General features: G+C 49.5%; 1 non-coding gene across 1 annotated transcript; it reads right to left on the reverse strand.

The window, feature by feature from the left end:
- Positions 1-17,668: 17,668 nt before the first annotated feature.
- TRNAS-CGA (transfer RNA serine (anticodon CGA)) lies at positions 17,669-17,741 on the reverse strand. The gene has a single exon. It is a non-coding gene; the product is annotated as a tRNA-Ser (tRNA).
- Between the last annotated feature and the right edge of the window lie 1,717 nt (positions 17,742-19,458).

Here is a 19,458-nt window from a genome sequence, read left to right on the forward strand (position 1 = left end):
TGTGTGCGTGTGCGTGTGCGTGTGTGTGTGTAGGTGTGTGTGTGTGTGTGTGTTTACAGTGCACTCTGTCCGCGATATTTTTCTTTCTCTATCCTCAGGTCGGGCCTTCACATTCACGTGAATGAATAATTAACAGCGCTAAACAAGAAAAGAACGCATGAACTTAACAAAGCGCACGCGCTCTGGCGCTTTGTTTCGCGCTAATATTCATTCAGAAATGCAGTAATACAAAGTTGTCGCAGTGCCAAGTTACCGTATACAGAAAGTGCGGTAATACCGTACCGGTCGAGGACTGCGCATGGGCGCACTTTACTGTACGGGAAGACTCTCCGTACGGCGTACTAGACGGTAAGGAGTCGGTAAGGCTCTGCTCGCACCGTGTTTTGCAAGCCGAGCCGCACCAAGCCAAAACAGTGAGAAACTGGCGTCGGTCACAGAGTCCACGTCGTGCATGGCCACGTCTCACGTGTGTTTTCCATCATGATAGGACGAAGGCGCCAGTTAATTTTAATTCACATTCTGCGGAGAGATGAAGTAGCAGCAATTAGGACATCCCTTCTAACCAGCAGGTAAACTTGGACTTAACTGAATCTGTGGCACTTCTAAACACTTCTGAAATAGAGAGAGAGGGGAGAGAGCAAGGACATGAAAGGCGGGGACGTCAACCAGGCCAGCACCCGGATTGCTACCCTGCGGTGGGGGTGGGGGAAAGGGGAATAGAAAGAGGAAGAAGGGAGAGAGCAAGCACTCAGTGCTTGTGGGAGGGACATTATACACAGGGACACTATACGGTCTCTTAAGCCGGTGCACTTTAAGTATTGTGCTATTGCACGAATCGCTTTCCGTGCCTGTGACGGGTGTGGCCACGGTCCGAGTATGTTTGACTCGGTGAACGGTCTTGAGTCCAGTCGGTGTAATGTTGCCTACATAGAGAGGCGTTGTACATCGCAGCGAGCGCAGGTACACAATAGGTGCTCGATGGTTCCCTCGCATCCACAGGAGTCTCACACCGGGCTCTCGGCCATTCTGAAATGCGAGTAATATACTCAGGCTGAATGAGAAAACAAGAATATAAAGAAAACGGAATTTATCGAAAAGTAAAACAATTTAAAAAGTGGCATAAAAAAGCACTACAGGTTGGTGACGCCGTATATAGTGAAGCAGAGTCTACTTAGAGGGGACGTAGATTTTTTATTGCAGTAATTAACTATATTCTACTTGTCTGCTGGTGTAAAATGCCGGCACTGGTGCAATTGACAGCAAACACTTCTAGTTTTATAAGTTGCTTACAGAAAAACACCTCTCTAACAAAAAGTATGTTTCACGTGTTGCAGGACAAAGTTTCACAATCAAGAGGTCACTACCGGCTTTGTCACTTGCGTCTACGTTTGCCGTCACCCGGCACTTCCGTAAATAATAATGTGTGTGTGGACAAGCTAATCCTTTCTAGTATTCGCCAAAGTGAATATTTCGCGCTCAGCACATAGTGTATTCTGCAAGGCCCCAATGTTGGCCACTACCATCATTATCACATTACCGTACACATCGAGCGGCACAAGCAGCTAAAACGGCTTCGGTCATCTACGGTAGGTTAGTACGGAATGGCAATACCAATGGCAGTACTCTATACCGCACTTACCGTACCGTAATGCGCCACTGCTAAAGCTCTCTAAAAACTCGTCCAAACAACCACCTTTCTGAACTCTACGCATGTGCCCCGCATGAACCGCCGACACAAGGACAGCACAGTGGCAGGTGTCCCTTCGTGAATGCGCCTGGAATATCCGTGTATTTGATGTGCGTTCGCAATTATGCTAACGTAATAAAACTAAATATTTTGAAAAGTGCTCCCCAACCCAGCCCCGCGAATTTTTCAAGTATGCGACCGCATAATTTGAATGTGATGATTGTGACGTCCCAGCATCAGCCCACGCGCGCATCACAGGTGACCTTGCACTCTCAGTTATCATTATAAAAGTTTCTGTAACTCGCATATTAAGTCAACTTGCGATTTCGTGCACGCTGTGACGCGCTCGCGAACGCGCGGCACACCTCGAGTATAGATATCTCCAAAGTCGGTGAAGTCTGCCTAAAATGCTATGAAGTAACGAATAAATGGTATACGTAATGAAGTGCCATGGAACCTGTCCCTTCCAACACAGCAGCCAAATGCGCTAGCCATTTGCGCACGATCGTAGATATGCTTTCCTGGTGCCAAAGTTAGACGTAGAAAAGCCTGGGGTGTGCGTCACGCGTCAGTTACTCGCAGATTTCAATCGTGACAGCTCGCATTTTGAGACGCTGTGTTAGATTGCAGTGTCTGCTGGATCGGCCCGCATTAAGACGCTGTTAGACTACTCTGCTAACAAAGTTGGGCAGGAGTGCAGATTTTTGGGCCAGTTGGTTCATTGCGTCAATTGAAGCCATAGCGCTCGAGTGACAGAGACAAGAAGGACGACAGGACGTGCGCTAACTATGAAGTGAATTTTATTTGGGAAAAGCATGGTACTTATACCGTCTCAAACAAGTGCAAATCATCGCACGCGCAACAAAGCATTTTCCAGATCGGCCGTTTCCTTTCTTCTCAGAGTAATTTGGCCCCCATTTTCGTCAGGCATTTGCCCGTCTTCAAAGTGGGCAAATCCTTAAAAGAAACAAATCAGCCCTACAGATCACCTAACGCCAGAAATGAAAACGCAATGCATGGACGGTGCTTGCTGATAGCGGCTCGCTGACTTTTTAAGGTGTAACTTTCCTTGCCTCGTCTCCCGAATTTGCTGGCGCTGTCGTTGCAGCTGCTGCTGTTGCAGTCTTGCTGCCCGTGTAGCTGGGTTTCTTGCGACACCACCACATGGCGCTCACCTCCGTAAATCCCGGTTTTATTAGAATGTGAGATATCTGCCCAGCGGTCGATTTAAGCACCACTGGCCTCCGTGAAGCACTTGGGTTAAGCGAGAGTAGGGGAAAGTGAACATCTCCGCAGTAAAGATTAGTCAGTGGTGATCGGAAGATTGGTGGAAGAAAACTAGGGAAACTATAAACGAAGAAGGCGTGCAAAAACAAATTTCACAATAGGGGTTCAGAAAGTTTGGTTATGGCAATTCAGCTTGGGGATTTTCATCTTTCTTTTTTTCTTTTTTAACATAAGTAGGACCTTAGGCAATATAATAACAAGAGCTTGATGGCCAAACCCCCCCGTTCCAAAGGGGACGCTCATAGCATCCATCAATTCGTCTATAAACCCATCCATCCATCTAAAACCCATCCATCCATCCATCCATCCATCCATCCATCCATCCATCCATGCTTCCATCACGACCGGCGCCGCAGCGGCAGCGTTCCCCAGTTTGTGCGTGTGGAACGTGTAGTGCTTACTTTAATATGCAACAAAAATGTAGGTGCTGGGCTATGAAGGTCGCATATTCGGCTGCGATAGTGTTAACGTAAGAGTCGTCCATAGCCTGAAGAGAGCGCTTGGAGCTGGCTTCTCAACAACGTGGGGGCCACGTATTGTTACATTTCGCCTCCGACGTGCGGTATAGCCGGAGCGGATGCAACGGATGCCGGGGCATCGTTCACAGCGGCGGACATTTTGGCCAGCTCAGCACTGCCCCAACGCCTCCTGCCAAGCGCGTCCAGGCATGATTCAATGCCACGTGTCTTCGTGTGTGTGCGTGTGTGTGATGATCGGACAGCCAGGGCCCGTTGTTTTGAGGTGGGCGATGAGGTAATGATATTGCGCACATTGCTAAAAAACAAATTCGACGTGCAGTGGGAGGGCCCAGCACGATTTGTTCAAAAACTGTCGGACGGTAACTCCGTGGTGAGTCTGCCAGGAAAACGGAAAGCACAGCAAGTTTACCACTGTAATCTGCTCAAACCCTTTAGACAACGGGAAGCAGTGGTGTGTATGATGGTAAACGTTCCCGAAGAGCTTCCGGTCGATCTTCCGGGACTAGGCTCAGTGACGAACAGGGAAGACACCGATCAAGTCATTAGTGACTTAATCAGTAAAGCATCGCTGTCGCCTGAGTAGAAAACCGAACTACACCAGCTCTTACAAGAGTTTCAAGATCAGTTCTCTGAGAGGCCTGGTATGACTTCTGTCCTTACTCATGAAATAGAACTTACCTGCCCAGAGCCAGTAAGATCCAAGGCGTACCGGGTGCCACCCCGCCAGCGCGATATTATGGAAGCTGAGGTAAAGAAAATACTACAGCTCGGTGTTATTGAGGCGAGTGAGAGTGATTATACCTCCCCTTTGATTTTAGTTGAGGTACTGGGCAAGGAACCTCGCCCTTGCGTCGACTACCGCAAGCTTAATTCCATCACTAAGGATCAAATTTCTCCGATCCCTAACATCGAGGAGTGCCTTGAGAAAGTTAGTAGCGCTCAGTTTATTTTCACCCTAGATCTTGTCAGGGGTTATTGGCAGGTTCCACTTACAGAAGAGGCTAGTAGGTATGCGGCGTTCATTTCACCAATGGGAACATTCCGTCCTAAAGTTTTGAGCTTTGGTTTGAAGAACGCGCCATACTGATTTTCAAGCCTCGTGGACAAAGTGTTGCGGGGACATGAAGAATTCGCTTTACCGTATTTAGACGACGTAGCGATATTCTCCACATCCTGGTCTGAGCTTATGGCTCACTTGCGGGCAGTGCTAACCCGCCTGCGCGAAGCGGGCTTGACAGTCAAGGCTCCCAAGTGCCAGTTAGCAAAGGCCGAGGTTGTCTACCTCGGTCACGTGATTGGACGGGGTCGTCGCCGCCCCTCTGAAATAAAGGTGGCCGCTGTGCGAGACTTCCCGCAACCTCGCACGAAGACCGATATTCGGTCGTTCTTAGGTGTCGCCGGCTACTATCAGAGGTACAAGCCCAGGCACTCTGATATCGTGGCTCCCCTGACGGATGCTCTAAGAAAAACAGAGCCCCAAACAGTCGTATGGGACGAGACAAGGGAAAAAGCTTTTAGCGCCCTAAAGAGCGCCCTAACAAGCGAGCCTGTGCTACGATCGCCCGACTACACAAAAGGTTTCGTTGTTCAGTGCGATGCTAGTGAGCGAGGCATGGGCGTTGTACTGTTCCAACGGGAAAATGGAGAAGTGGAACACAACCCGTCCTGTATGCTAGTCGTAAGCTGACCAGTCGTGAGCAGGCGTACAGCGCCACCGAGAAAGAGTGTGCGTGTCTCGTGTGGGCCGTTCAGAAATCGTCATGCTACCTAGCCGGCTCGAGGTTTATCATTGAGACGGATCACTGCCCTCTCCAATGGCTGCAGACCATCTCTTCCAAAAATGGCCGCCTCCTGCGCTGAGCCTCGCTTTGCAACAATATTTCTTTGAGGTGCGTTACAAAAAGGGGAGTCTCAATGGTAACGCCGATGGCTTAAGTCGAAGCCCCTAACGTAGGAATCAGCCTCAAAGTTGTTTGTTACTGATGTTTTTCTTCCTGAGGCAGGATTTTTAACATATTGCTTTGGTTTAGTGTTTCAATGTCATGACGCGCTTTCTAGTGCAATTTTCCAATTTGTGGACGCGTTCTGAGTGCTGCTAGACTACTGTAAGGAACTAGGCAGTAGTATAAAAGGGGAAAGAGCCTGGCATGACTTAGTGAGGGTTGTGTCGTGCTTCCTGACTGAGCGGTTGAGTTTCGGCGTAGTTCTAACGCTTGCTGGGAACGAGAACAAAATAAAAGACAACTCTCCCGAAGTCACTTTGCAGTGTCCTGTGTGAACCTGAACGTGAGAACGAGGCCTTCTCGGTGCGCTGCGCTCAAGAAACGCCGAGAGACGACCGACTTTGGTTATGAGCATCATCGAGTGACATCCCTCCGGACAGCGGATGCAGTCCCCTGGCCATCGGCATCTCCTTCTCCCGGCGGGGCGGTCTGTTACGTTTCGCCTCCGACGTGCGGTATAGCCGGCGCGGATGCAACGGACGCCGGGGCTTCGTTCAAAGCGGCGGACATTTTGGCCCGTTCAACGCCGCCGCAACGCCTCCCCGCCAAGCGCGACCAGGCATGTTTCAATGCCACGTGTATTCGTGTGTGCGTTTGTGTGTGTGTGTGTGTGTGTGTGTGTGCAAGTTGGTGCCCACGCTTGTCAAAGCGCGGCAGCCGGGGAGAGGAGCTCCCCAACTGTGAAGCGAGGAGGTCTGACCGGCGCCGGCCCGGCGGATACGTCACTTCTTGTCACAACGTGTCCGTGCCCCGCCGTCACGTGCGGCTCTTCCGAGCCGTTCCTTTTTGCCCTCGACGCCGAGAGTATAAAAGCAGCTACCCCCGGACGCCAAGAGAGAAGCTTCGATACGTGGTCTCCCGTTTCTCCACTTCGGTCAACCTGACCGGCCGCTCTTTTGCGATGCTAGAATAAACAAGTTGTTCTGTTAGCAGTCGACTCATACTTTGCCAGGACCTTCGGATGCTTCCAGCTGTGCCCCAGGCCGCCAGGCCAACGTTACCCTTGGGGCTTGCGACCCATTTCCAACAGTATGCAGAAGGAGCACGTAAACAAGCGCCAGCAAAAATGGCTCCAAAGCGCGCACTCAGCGCCGAGGACACCACGGCGCGAAAAAAAGAGTCGCGCGGAACAAGAGCGTCTTCGTTACGCAGCGAAATGTAGTGCATACCACGAATGTATGTATGCAGTGGGTACATACAACTATATTAATTGAATTACGAACAGCCGCATATTTCAATTAAAATTGGCAGTGGCTTACCTCGGCTTTGCCAGAATACACGTAGCCAACGCTAAGGCATAGCATGGTTAGACTTGGTTAATCCTGATTGCAAGTCCAGGGTAGTCTGGTTGTCTAGCTATGTTGCGGCGTTTAGCCAGTCGTTCGGCACGGTGTTCATCTGTTTCCTGGTCGTTGTTGCGTACTCCATGGTAGCGTACCGTACTGCTGCCGAGTTGTAGCGGCGCCTGCCTAACGAAGCTCGGCAGAATTTTTTATTGGGTAGCGTGGCGTTATCGGCGGGCTGCAGGAATTCGGTAGACCATGGCGACCGGGTAAGGACGAGACGATTTCTAGTGCGAAACTTGCACGGTTTATTGAGAGGTTGATGAAAGATGATGAAGAAAATGAAGTGTTCTAAAAAAGAACATTTCGGAGCCCCTTAAATAGGCTCTCTACAATAGTGGGAGGGATCTTGCTTCCGTCTACGTCACGTGACTGGCACAGAGTCTGATTCGCGGAAAGAGGGCCCCTCCTGCTCCGGTTATACCAAACCTCTGGTTATACCGAACCTGCTGCAAGGAAGAGGGCGTCCCGCCCCCGGTTACACCAAGCCTCAGGTCCGGGAATTGCAGACGTTTGTCTTTCTCTTTTGGGCGTTTTTGGTTCGCGGAACTTCCCCTGTAGAGCTTGACAGTTCGAGGAAAGGGTTCGAGGAAAGTTCGAGGGAAAGTCGCACACACACACACAAAAGAGGCCTGAAAACACTGCGGGCTTCCGCCTGACCGGCAGACACTTGAGATAACCATGGCGAATTAGGAAGTCGCGCTTCATTTCGACGAGGCATGGTGGGTGAAAGTCGTTACTGAACGAGGTGCCAACCGCAACAGAAGTCACGCTTCATTTTAACGAGGCATGGTGGTTGAAAGTCCTTTCTGCACGAGGTGCCAAACGTAACAGGAGAAGTCGCGCTTCATTTCGGCGAGGCATGGTGGGTGAAAGTCCTTTTTGCACGAGGTCTAGACGCCAGCCGTAACAGCATTTCGTTTCCTCTTCATCTCCTTCCGATGTCGATTCCAGGCCTCGTCCTGCTTATAAGAATTGGCGCTATCCATACTGCCGCTTTAACCGTGGTTGCGGCGGACGCGAGCCCTCCTTTTCAATCCTCCGACATGTTATCAGGCATGTGACGCAGCTGGCGAAGCGATCGGAGGCGAACGCAACGACGAGGAACGCGGTGTAACGATGAACGCGTTGTGACGTCATGTGCCTCCTCGGAGCACGGCCATGGCGCAATCGCAAGTTCGCGGCCAGTAAAGCTTTGGCTTCAAAAGATTCACACTTCTTTCACGATGCGATGTGTCTTGTGAAGCAACAATAAAAGGTCAACCCTCCTAGAGCTTATGAACAATAACGCGCAACAATGCCTCAAGCAAACACCTCTCCATGTGTGTTTCTGGACTACGCAGAAAAACAGCAGTGGTACACGCAAGGTAACGTTTACCATCAACTCACCATTCTCGTATTGGACTAAAAACTGAAGAAAATACCCATTCGCCGCCAACTTACCCGCTAATTGTCATCAGTCAAAGCAAAGAGCATACAAAGCTTCCCTTACATCGATTCCCAAAGTGCGTGGGATCCGCAGATATCTTACATTTTGTGTTAGCAATAGGCGGTAGACATTTTTCCAAGCGTAAATTACATTAAAGGTTTGTGTAGATATACAACTGCATCCAACAAGCTTTTGCTCTTTTTGCAAGATATCAAGATTTATATAAATATTGGAAAATGAATATGTAGATAGCCTGATAAACGATGGAGGTTATGCAGAATAGTATGTCGTGGCCTTCTCGTAATAATTGACTCCAAGCGCAGAAAGTGAGTTTCCTTGCGTGTTCATTGCTTGTTCAGATAACCTTGTGAAGAAGAACTAGAGAACGAAACACAAGCATAGACACAAGTTTCTGCTGCCGTCCCTGCGTGTACCACTTCGGGCACGTCCACCAGTCACAGCATGGTGCCGACAGCGTCGTGGACTCCTTCGAAGGCCCAAGTCTGCGGGGAATGGTCCCGAGGTTGACGCGACGGCCTCAATAGTTGGCCTCTCTAAGGTTTATTTCGTTCAGCACATGGGAGGCTTCAACTTTGAAGTCACCGCCAAGAGCATGGCTTCCATGGCTCTAATGGTCGATGCTGGCTGCCTTGTCATTGGTGGCGAGCGTTGTCTTGTCGTTCAGGTTGGCCCGCGAGTCACCAACGTAACCTGCCTCTACTTGCCGTCCTTCGTTCCGAACGAAGTCCTCGTCCAGGCGCTATCGCCATACAGCAAGGTTCTGTCTGTCAACGCTGGTGTTATGAGCGGACGACATGGCGTGCTCACGGGCACCCGGTTTGTCCGGATGAAAATGAACACCACAACCCCTGTCCCCAATTATCTGCGAGTCTCTGGTCATCGTGTGACGTTTGACTACCGTGACTTACAACGCGTGTGCCGTCAGTGCGGCTCTAACGACCACTACCGCGCACAGTGCACCGCAGCGTTCTGTGGCCATTGTGGAATGCATGCCACGAAGGCGACGGATGTGACCGCCCTTGTCTGCGTTGCGGGGATGGTCACCCCACAGTTGTGTGCCCTTTGCGACGCTCCTACTCGGACGCTACTGCTGGTGCCTATCCCCCTTACCACCGGTGTCAGCTGCGGTTGCGACGGCGCGTGACGCCGTAACCAGAGAGATTGCATTGACACCGCATCAACCAGCGTCAGCAAATGAAAAAAAAAAATGGCTGGGGCTTAGCTAAGGTTAAGCCTGGATATCTCGAAGCGAAAAGGTTCGGTGATGCTTATGGTTTAGCTTGGGGTTATGCTTTATGATTTAGCCTATGGTTATGCTTGCGGTTTAGCTTATGGTCATGCTTTATGATTTAGCCTATGGATATGCTTACGGTTTAACTTATGGATATGCTTATGGTTTAAGTTATGGATATGCTTACGGTTAGCTTATGGTTATGCTTTATGATTTAGCCTATGGTTATGCTTACGGTTTCACTTATGAATATGCTTTGGTTAGCTTATGGTTATGCTATACATGTGCCTTGTGTAGTTATGCAAATTGCTCATCAATGATATATACCATAAGTTATGCAGGATTATTAAACGTCTTTATTCATCGTTGTTGGGCACATTGTCTTGCGATTTCTGTACAGCCATAAACACAGCCACCCGCCGTGGTTGCTCAGTGGCTATGGTGTTAGGCTGCTGAGCACGAGGTCGCGGGATCGAATCCCGGCCACGGCGGCCGCATTTCGATGGGGGCGAAATGCGAAAACACCCGTGTACTTAGATTTAGGTGCACGTCAAAGAACCCCAGGTGGTCTAAATATCCGGAGTCCTCCACTACGGCGTGCCTCATAAACAGAAAGTGGTTTTGGCACGTATAACCCCATAATTTAATTTTTTAAATAAACACAGCTGCCTGTATCGGTAGTATCACTCTCTTCTCCTTCCATGTTGAATGCGCACGCCTATTCTCTGGGAAGCGGTTATATACTCGGCCTCCGCGATAAACACGCGCTTGCGGCGAACGTCAAACGATGTCGCATAGCGCGTGGCAGTGGCCACCTGCACCGACTCCGAACACGCTTACGGAGCCAAGTCAGACATACGCCAGCTCGCGCGAGCGGCGCGGTGTTGACTAGCGTAGTGAAGCTTTTCGCTTCAAAAGAAGAAGCATGCAGCTCGAGCATTCAAAACAGGCCATGTTCGCCGGCTTCCTCCGCCGAACGGAAGGACCGTGCTGTTGACGACATGGCTAATCGCCGTACGCCATGTTTGCCGGCCTCCCAGGCAGCGAGGGACACGCGTGTTGTGGCTGGTGGTGCCTCCACTTCGCCTGCTGGCATAAGTCCTGCTCGCACCGAAGCTTCCGACAAGGCTGAAACACCTCGCCCCGCGATATCTATGCTCGCGAGACCAACGAAGTCTGAGGTGCCTTCATCCCTCTCAGTTGCTTCGCTTGCAACGCCACACACGATTTGTGACTCTTCTGCAAAAGCCACTGCTCCATCGCACCTGAATGAGCCCCCGGATGCGGAAGTTGTATGCGGCGATGTCATCGATCCCAACCGCTACAAACAACGTCATCGTGAGAAAATAGCTTCAGCCTCGGAGTTGATAGTAGCGTTGGACTTTCACCAAGCCTGGATGGACTCGACGTAGAAATGGCGGTCCTACGAGAAGTAAAGCGTGCCCATGGGTAAGCTTCTGGCTCGGACACCGCCCCGGATCGCCGCCCCGAGTTACAACGGCCCCGAGAGGGTCGAAGAACTGCCGTGTGTACTACATGTCCCCTGGAATTGTTCCCGGGGCACAGACTTGAATAACACGACCAGGTCAGTTAGGCGACACTTTTAATTAAATATGGCTGACACCCTGAAAATTATTTCATTAAATGCACAGGGGTTCCGAAGCCCTATAATACAGGCCGAAATTATCAACGTGGCCAACGCTAAAAATTGTGACATTCTGTATTTGCAAGAAACAATTTTTTTCACTATTAGACATGTTCTTACTTTCAAACGCACTTTCAACCTAGATTGTCTTTTTCTCTTTCGCGAAGTCACGCTCTAGTGGAGTCGGTATTATTAAATTTAGCAGAGCTTTACTGAGAGATCGTCATGTTTTTTATGATGAGACCTGGCGGATATTGGCATTTGATTGTGTGCTATCTTCATTTAGGTTGTGTATCTTGTGCATTTTTTCGTGACCTAGACGTGCATTTCCTGGACGGTCGTCACCTGCTTCTTGTTGGATATTTTAATTGCGTTTTAGACACGCGAGCACATGTTCCAAGGTCCGTGCTGGGGCAGCCCTGTTGGGAACACACGAGAGTTGCGTCGCCTCGTCCAGTACTTTCCGTTGCTGGATACACATAGACTCTTTAATGGTTCTTCATTTGCCTGGGCGTGGCGACGCGGCGCGTCGTCAAGCAGGTTAGACCGTGCCTACGTGCCAAGCACTTTAGCTCAGCATGTCACCCGATCTGACGTGATAATTTTACCTTTATATTTCCGATCACCGAACAGTTATGCTCGAAATTTGCTACCCTGCGTCTTCATCAGCGAAACCTTGGCGCCTCGACATCCGCGTTCTACAAGATGCGCATTCGCGCTCTTGTTTGTCAAGAGTCTTGCGAGCCTCTGTTTCCACTTCTGACCCACAGTCATGGGACGGGCTCAAGATGCAGTGGCGTCTGCATTGTACAGTTGAAGGTAATGGACTCAGACGATGCACGTCGGAAGAACTGGCGGATACTGCAATGAAGCTCCGTATTGCCCTTCGGGTCAGTCGATTAACTCCGCTGATGCGGTCATGGCAGCGTGAGCTGCGCAGGCGTTTCCAACGCCTCATCGCAGCGTCGTCTTTGCCAGCTGCTGCTTGGCGATACATGCGTGATCAGTGTGCACACCCTGAAGTTCTGCGCTTTGCAAAAAACAGGCTTTTTACACAGCCGAATGCATTCCTTTAAGTGGCCCCTAGAGCACTACCTCTTATTTCGCCTCCCGTGCGCGATTACTCGCTCTTTCTATTGCATTTTGAAAGCATGGCACGTACGAATACGCGAACGAGTCGTAATAATGTCGATATGCTTAGTGATCTGCCTCAGGTTCCACCTGAAGTCGCTGAAGGTCTTTGTGCACGACCTTCAGCTGACGCGGTAAAAGCAGCATTATCTTCCATCAAGCGTGGCTCGGCCCCAGGGCCGGATGGATTACCCGTAGAGTTTTACCTAACATTCTGGGAAGACAATGGTGCCACTTTCGTGTCTCTTATCAGCCGCTGCTTTGAGAACTTTGAATTCCCGTCTAGTTTTCGCGACGGTCGTATTGTGCTGATACCTAAGCACGATCCATCGTGAGTTAGTCCAGAAGAATGGAGGCCAATCACGCTTCTCAACGTTGACTGCACTACCTTTACAGCTGTTCTCACCCGACGCTTGGGAAGCCTAATGACTTCCTTAATAGGCCATCATCAGGCATGCTCCGTACCTGGCAGAGACATACACAGTCTTTCGTTCGTTACGCGCGACATAATGACATACATGCTGAGCAGGTCAGCACGTGGACTCTCAGTTTCCCTAGATCAAGAAAAGGCATTCGATCGCCTTGAACATAGCTACATATTTTATGCACTGACCTCGTTCGGCTTTTCATCAAATTTTGTTGAACTTATTAGGACTTCCTATTCAAATATCCGAAGTACATTGTTTCTTGACGGTCGTGAAAGTGCACCATTCCCCGTTACTCATGGTGTTCGTCAAGGGTGCCCTCTATCCCCAGTGCTCTTTGTACTCAGCCTTGAGCCATTTCGGCGCTCAGTACTGAGAGACCCTTACGTGTGCGGTCTCCCACTGCCTGGTAGCGGCGTTGTGAAGGTGACAGCCTTCGCCGATGATATCACATTGTATCTCAGGAATGAAGATAGCTTATCCCGTTGCCTTCGAATTTTCACTGAGTACGGAAATATTAGAGGTGCTGAGCTAAATTTTTCAAAATGTCGTTATGTGTTCATTGGTTCACCACAGACACGCCTAAGTCCTATTTTGCCTCTTCAAAAGAGCGGCTCTATTCGTGTTTTAGGCATTGATTACACCTATGATGGAATATCAGACTCTGTGTGGCTCTCAATTCTTTACGATTTAAGGCAAAATATTCAAGATGTTCACGGGTATAATTCACCGCTGTTAGAAGAAAGGTACTTAGCAAAGTCTCTATTTTGCGGCTGAGTGTGGTACGTTTGTCACGTTGTACAGCCACCATTACGAGTTAGTAGGTCTCTGCAGTCCCTTCTTGGTTCCTTCTTCTGGTCGGGAAGTACAGAACTGGTCTGTCGCGCGGCGCTTGGGCAACCACGCACTCGCGGTGGGTTCGCGTCCCCATCCGTGTCTGTCCGCTGCCGGCTACTAGCTCGTCGATTTCTGCCCCGTCTGTTGCAGCGTGATCCGTGTCCTGCGCGTGAACTCGCCTGCTATTTCCTTAGCACAAAAATTCGTTACGTGTTACTGGGCGTGCACATCAATCGCGGACCACAACTATTAAACGCACCTGTGGTTTACTCTACGGCCGTAGCATTCTATCGCCACATATGTATGTCCTGATGTAGACATTCTCGAAAACCGTGTTGTAGATATTATGTCAGCCTCGCTGCTTCCTCTAGTTTCCCCTGCGCGCCGCGCACGTTCCAGTAATTTGTCGTGGGATGCAATAACGGCGTCATTTTTGCCAGGCCACCTGCGCGACTTCATGTGGCGTCTAGGGTGGCAAGTGTTTCCAACTCGCGACAGGTTAGAGCAATGGGGCGTAGTTCGATCTTCGCAGTGTCCAAATTGCCCACTTCAGGAATCCAATAAACATGTGATGCTGCAATGCGTCGTTGCCAGGGTATTTTGGAGGACCGTGCATACTGGTTTCCGTGGCCTTGGAATTAACCACTTTATCACATCTGGTCGCTGCTCACGTGACCGCTTTGCGCGACATTTAATCGCGGAGGGGGCCTTTTGTCTGTGGCGTAACCGGTGTGAGGCAGTTGCCGCGGGACGTCCTCGCCGCGCTCTAATTCCACTTCTGGGGAGGCTCCACTTTGAACTATTGTCGTTTCTGTCAGAGGAGTTGCTCTTCCCTGGGGAAGAAGAGTTCTTTCGACAGTGGTCATGCCGTTCCCTGTTTGTGTCTGATAGACGCGTAGGGCTTAATTTACGACCAGCCTGGTTCTTGCAGCGAGGCCATCAGAGGTGTTCACTGAATGTGCACAGAATGTAGATGCCTGTGACTTCTGTGTATGCGTGATCTCGTATACGTGATCATTTTTGTATATAACCATTTCATAGGAAGACTTGAAAATTATGTAAAATGTCTGTGTCGCATCACCATTGTACATAACCATTTTGTACATTGTATATATCGACATCATTTTATATAACCTGACAATTAGTTTCTGTGTAACTGTGTGTTGCGGGGGTCTATGTGGTTATGTCTTAGTGAGTGAGGACTCGGACACTTCTTTGAAAACGTGCCGTGTATACAGTGCTTCGTACTTTGTATATGTGATCGTCCTAGTGAAACTGTGCCGTGATTTTGACTCAGTGTTCATATCGTCTCTTGTAGAATAAATTTTTCTAACCAAGAAGAAGAAAAGGAAGCAGAGAGTTCTGCTGCGGCACGGGTTCCTTAACGCTGTCGTGTAAGAAACAAGAGCTGACGTCCCTTCGTGTTCGACGTCGGGGACGTCCACCTCTCACGCTATGGCGCCTACAGCGTCGTAGACTCTCTCGAAGGCCCATGTCTTCGATGTTGTTGTCCCTACAGTGAATGGTCCCGAAACCGTCGCGAATGCGACGGCCTCCATAGTTGGCTTCTATGAGGTCTACTGCGTTCAGCACATGGGAGGCCTCAGCTCCCAAGTCACCGACAAGAGCATGGCTTCCATGACTCTAATCGTTTGATGCTTGCTGCCTTGTCATCGGTGGCGAGCGTTGTCCTGTCATTCCCGTCGGCCCGCAGGTCACCAACGTAAGCTGCTTCTTTTTTCTGTCCTTTGTTCCGAACGAAGTCCTCGTCCAGGCACTATCCCCATACGGCAAGGTTCTATTTGTCAACGCTGCTCTTATGAGCGGACGACGTGGCGTGCTGATGGGCATACGCTTCGTTCGTATGGAAATGAGTGCACCAACCCTGGTCCCCAGTTATCTGCGAGTGTCTGGTCATTGGGTGACGTTTGACCACCGCGGCTTGCACCGCGTGTGTCGTCGGTGCGGCTCCAGCGACCACTACCGTGCACAGTGAACCGCAGCGTTCTGTGGCCGTTGTGGTTTCCATGACCACGAAAGCGACGGATGTGACCGTCCTTGTCGGCTTTGCGGGGATGGTTGCAATACGGGTGCGTGCCCTATGCGGCGTTCTTACTCGGACGCTGCTGCTGGAGCCTTTCCCCCCTTAACGCCGGCCTCAGCTGCGGTTCCGACTGCGCGTGACGCCGTAGCTAAAGAAATTGCCCTGAGACCGCATGAACCAGCGTCGACAAATGAAAAAAGAAGATGCATGCAGCTCGGGAAGTCACAACGCGCCATGTCCGCCGGCCTCCTCTACAGAAAACTGGCAGTGGCTTAGCTCGGCTATGCCAGGATATATGTAGGAAAGGCTAATGCATAGGATGGTTAGCCTTGGTTAATCTTGATTGCAAGTCTAGGTTAGTCTGGTGGTCTAGCTACGTTTCGGCGTTTAGGTTTCGGCGCGTTGTTCGTTTGCTTCCAGGGCGATTCGTTTCCTCTTCATCTCGTTCCGATGTCGATTCCAGGCCTCCTCCTGCTTATCAGAATTGTCGTCGTCCATACTGCCGCCTCAACTGTGGTTCCGGCGCACGCGATCTCTCCTTTTCAATCCTCCGACATGTTATCAGGCACGCGCTTTCTTTGAGGGCAAGGTCCTCTTAGCGGGCTTAACACAGGTATCTCGAATCTGGATATTATTGCGACTCGGGTTCGAGGAGGAGAGACGGACTCGGGGAGCAGACGAAAAGCAGACGAAAAGCTAATAGGATACAAGTAGTGGTGCCGAAGAGCGCACCAGACCGACGGGGCGGCTGGTGGCGACTCTCTGTCTTAACAATGGGCCGGCTCTGCCTAAAATCCCTTTGCCGGTTCATCGTCGGCAGGAACGAGGCAGGACCGGTGCCGAAGTCAACCGCATCACTTTCTTCTTTCGTCGCGGGAGAAGTCCAAGCTGCATACCACCAGTCTCCACGGCAAGGGGTCAGCACTTCTGTGGAATTATGAAGGCTGTCTGTCCCCACACTCCCCAGTTCGACCCACGGAAAAGATTCAGCAGTTTCGGGGGAACCTTCCAGGTTGTCACAAGGGCAACCATATTAGAATAACGAGGGGGGGGGGGGGGGGGACAGGGGAGCGCCCGTTGCCTCGATGATAGGCACGCCGTGTGGCACAACCGTATTGTGTAACTACTTCTAGGAGAAAAAAAAAACGCCCCTTGCGCCTCTCCAGAGCCTCATAACAGTCGCAAGAGGTGTCACAACCTATGTCTCAAAGACACAAGAAGACAGAGTTAGTCGCAGAGTAGATAACATTAACCATACAGGCGTAGTTAATAGTTCGGAAAACATGACCGAAAACAAACCGCTCGCACTATACCCCTGTAAAGGGTGCACCACCGAAGATATCTGCATTGTTAGGCAAAGCTACCGCGCGGCACCCCTTTGGTCGGTCGGTCGGTCGGTCGGTGGGTGTTCGAGAAAAGATGTCGTTCAAAGGGGCAGGTAGTGTGTCAGGTCGGTCGGTCGGTCGGTAGGTAGGTAGGTAGGTAGGTAGGTAGGTAGGTAGGTGTTCGAGAAAAGATGTCGTTCAAAGGGGCAGGTAGTGTGTCAGGTCGTGCCTGCCAACCACCTCCCAGGCTCTCTCCACGGCCCGGAGCTGATCCCCCAGGCTGATCCCAGCGAGGATGTTATTTCATGGCCGGGATGAAGGAGCGGCCACGAGAGATTGGGGAGGGGGCATATATATATATATATATATATATATATATATATATATATATATATATATATATATATATATATATATATATATATATATTACGCCCGTATTGTTAATTTTACCTACTTTGTGACTATTTCGCGCTTCCTCTGGGCACTCCCGAAATCACCTTCTAGACGCGATTGCTTTGCGCGAGCACTCTGCTGCTATATGCATAAATTACGAAGTGTCCCGCGCCAGACCCAAAGTTATAACATTCAACATACGTATATATATATATATATATATATATATATATATATATATATATATATATATATATATGTAGTCATATCATAAGCAGCCAACAAACACTGACACCAAGGACAACATAGGGGAAATTACTTGTGCTTAACAAATGAAATAAAGAATCGATAAATTAATGGAAATTAAAGTGGATGAAAAAACAACTTGCCGCAGGTGGGAACCGAACCCACAACCTTCGCATTTCGCGTGCGATGCTCTACCAATTGAGCTACCGCGGCGCCGTTTTCCCATCCACTTTCTTGGGTATTTATATGTCCTAGTAGAACCCTGGGAGTGTTAGCCAGTGCCACCACTCATTGGCTAACATATATATATATATATATATATATACTTAACAATTGACATTAATATTGCCAGGTTCCGCCTACATGGCCCCTTGTTCAAAGGAAAAGGGCCAGCCAAGTGCCGACGCTAAAGACATCGTCGACGTATTTCAGCGTGAAAAACAATACCGATAAGATAGAAAATAAGGAAATAATAAAAATGAAAAAGAGACAGCATAGAGAGATAAGAACATCATTTTAATCAACGTATCGATTTATACGTTGACCTTCTCTTCTTTATCGCCGACGCTTGATTGACTATTTCATTTTTGCCGCAAGTGTTTTCAATTGTTGGAGTCTGCAGGAAGAAGTGTGCACAAGAGCCCTAAATAAGATGCCTTGCTAGAAATTTCTAACCTAGCCTTTGCTTCCACGGGGCTTTCTATAGTATCCGTACACGTGATCTGTGGGAAAAAGGTTTCCGCAATGTTTTATGGCCACTGCAGCTTTATTTTAATGTCTGTGTAACGTGATGGATTCACTTGATGAACTAAGCAATAAGACATTTAAGGCGTATCCGCTGAATTCGTCCAGCAAGCCCGGGCCAGGCCTAGACTTCTGAAGGCGAGCCCCTGGGCCCTACAACGTAAAACTATTCCAATGTGTTTTTATTCCAATCTTCTGACGTCAAATTTACGTAACCGCCGACGCAAGCATCGGGCGGTGACCATTAGCGTTGCTCGGACAGCCCAATCAAGGCTCTCTTTATTTATAACATGCCCCCCTTGTTTGCTTTCAATATGAATAACATTGCCTACATTGAGCGGTTTGTCTTATTTAATTAGCTGAGAAGAGGAATATAGATAACGGGATGAAGATGGTGTGACGTAATAGGTCTGCGAAAACCTGCAAAGTGGAGAGAAGTAATTAATAAACAGTAAATGAGACATACACCCAATCGTAGCTATTGCTCTAAGGGAAATCAATGCGGGTTCCTTAAAACAAAACCCTCGCAGTTGAAGAAAAATTCGTCCTCGTCTGGGACTCGAGCCTGGAACCGCCGCCTTTCCCGATAGACGCTTTGCCACCTGAGCTAACCAGGCGCTTAGCAGATGCACACGAACCAAAGGCAAGCGTTTGAAGTAAAAGTTCTGCGGAAACCCGCAAGGTGGAGAGTAGCAACCGATAAAGGGAAAATGAGATATCCATCCAATCTTAGCAATTGCTACAAAGGAAACCCACATGGTTCCTCTGCGAGGTTTTTATTTCGAGGAACCCGTATGGGTTTCATATGTAGCATTTACTACGATTGGCTGAATGCCTCATTTTCCCTGTATTATTTACTTCTCTCCACCTTACGGGTTTCCGCAGAACTATTACGTCACCCTGCCATACGCTAGCCGCCTGGTTAGCTCAGATTGTAGGGCGGCTGCTTTTGAAAGGCGGTGGTCCCGGGCTAGAGTCCCGGACCGGGAGGAATTTTCCTTCAACTGCGAGCTTTTTCTATTGAGGAACCCGTATGAGTTTCTCTCGCAGCAATTGCTTCGATTAGGTGGATGCCTCATTTTCTCTTTATTAATGAAGACTGTGGGGCAGGCATCTGCTATTGGTCCACTTTCCCTTACTTAGCTTGCAGTGGGTGATCGAAAATTGCGGTGGCGTGTAATGGAAG

Source organism: Dermacentor andersoni, chromosome 3 (genome assembly GCF_023375885.2).
Source record: "Dermacentor andersoni chromosome 3, qqDerAnde1_hic_scaffold, whole genome shotgun sequence".
Classification (NCBI taxonomy): Eukaryota; Metazoa; Arthropoda; class Arachnida; order Ixodida; family Ixodidae; genus Dermacentor; species Dermacentor andersoni.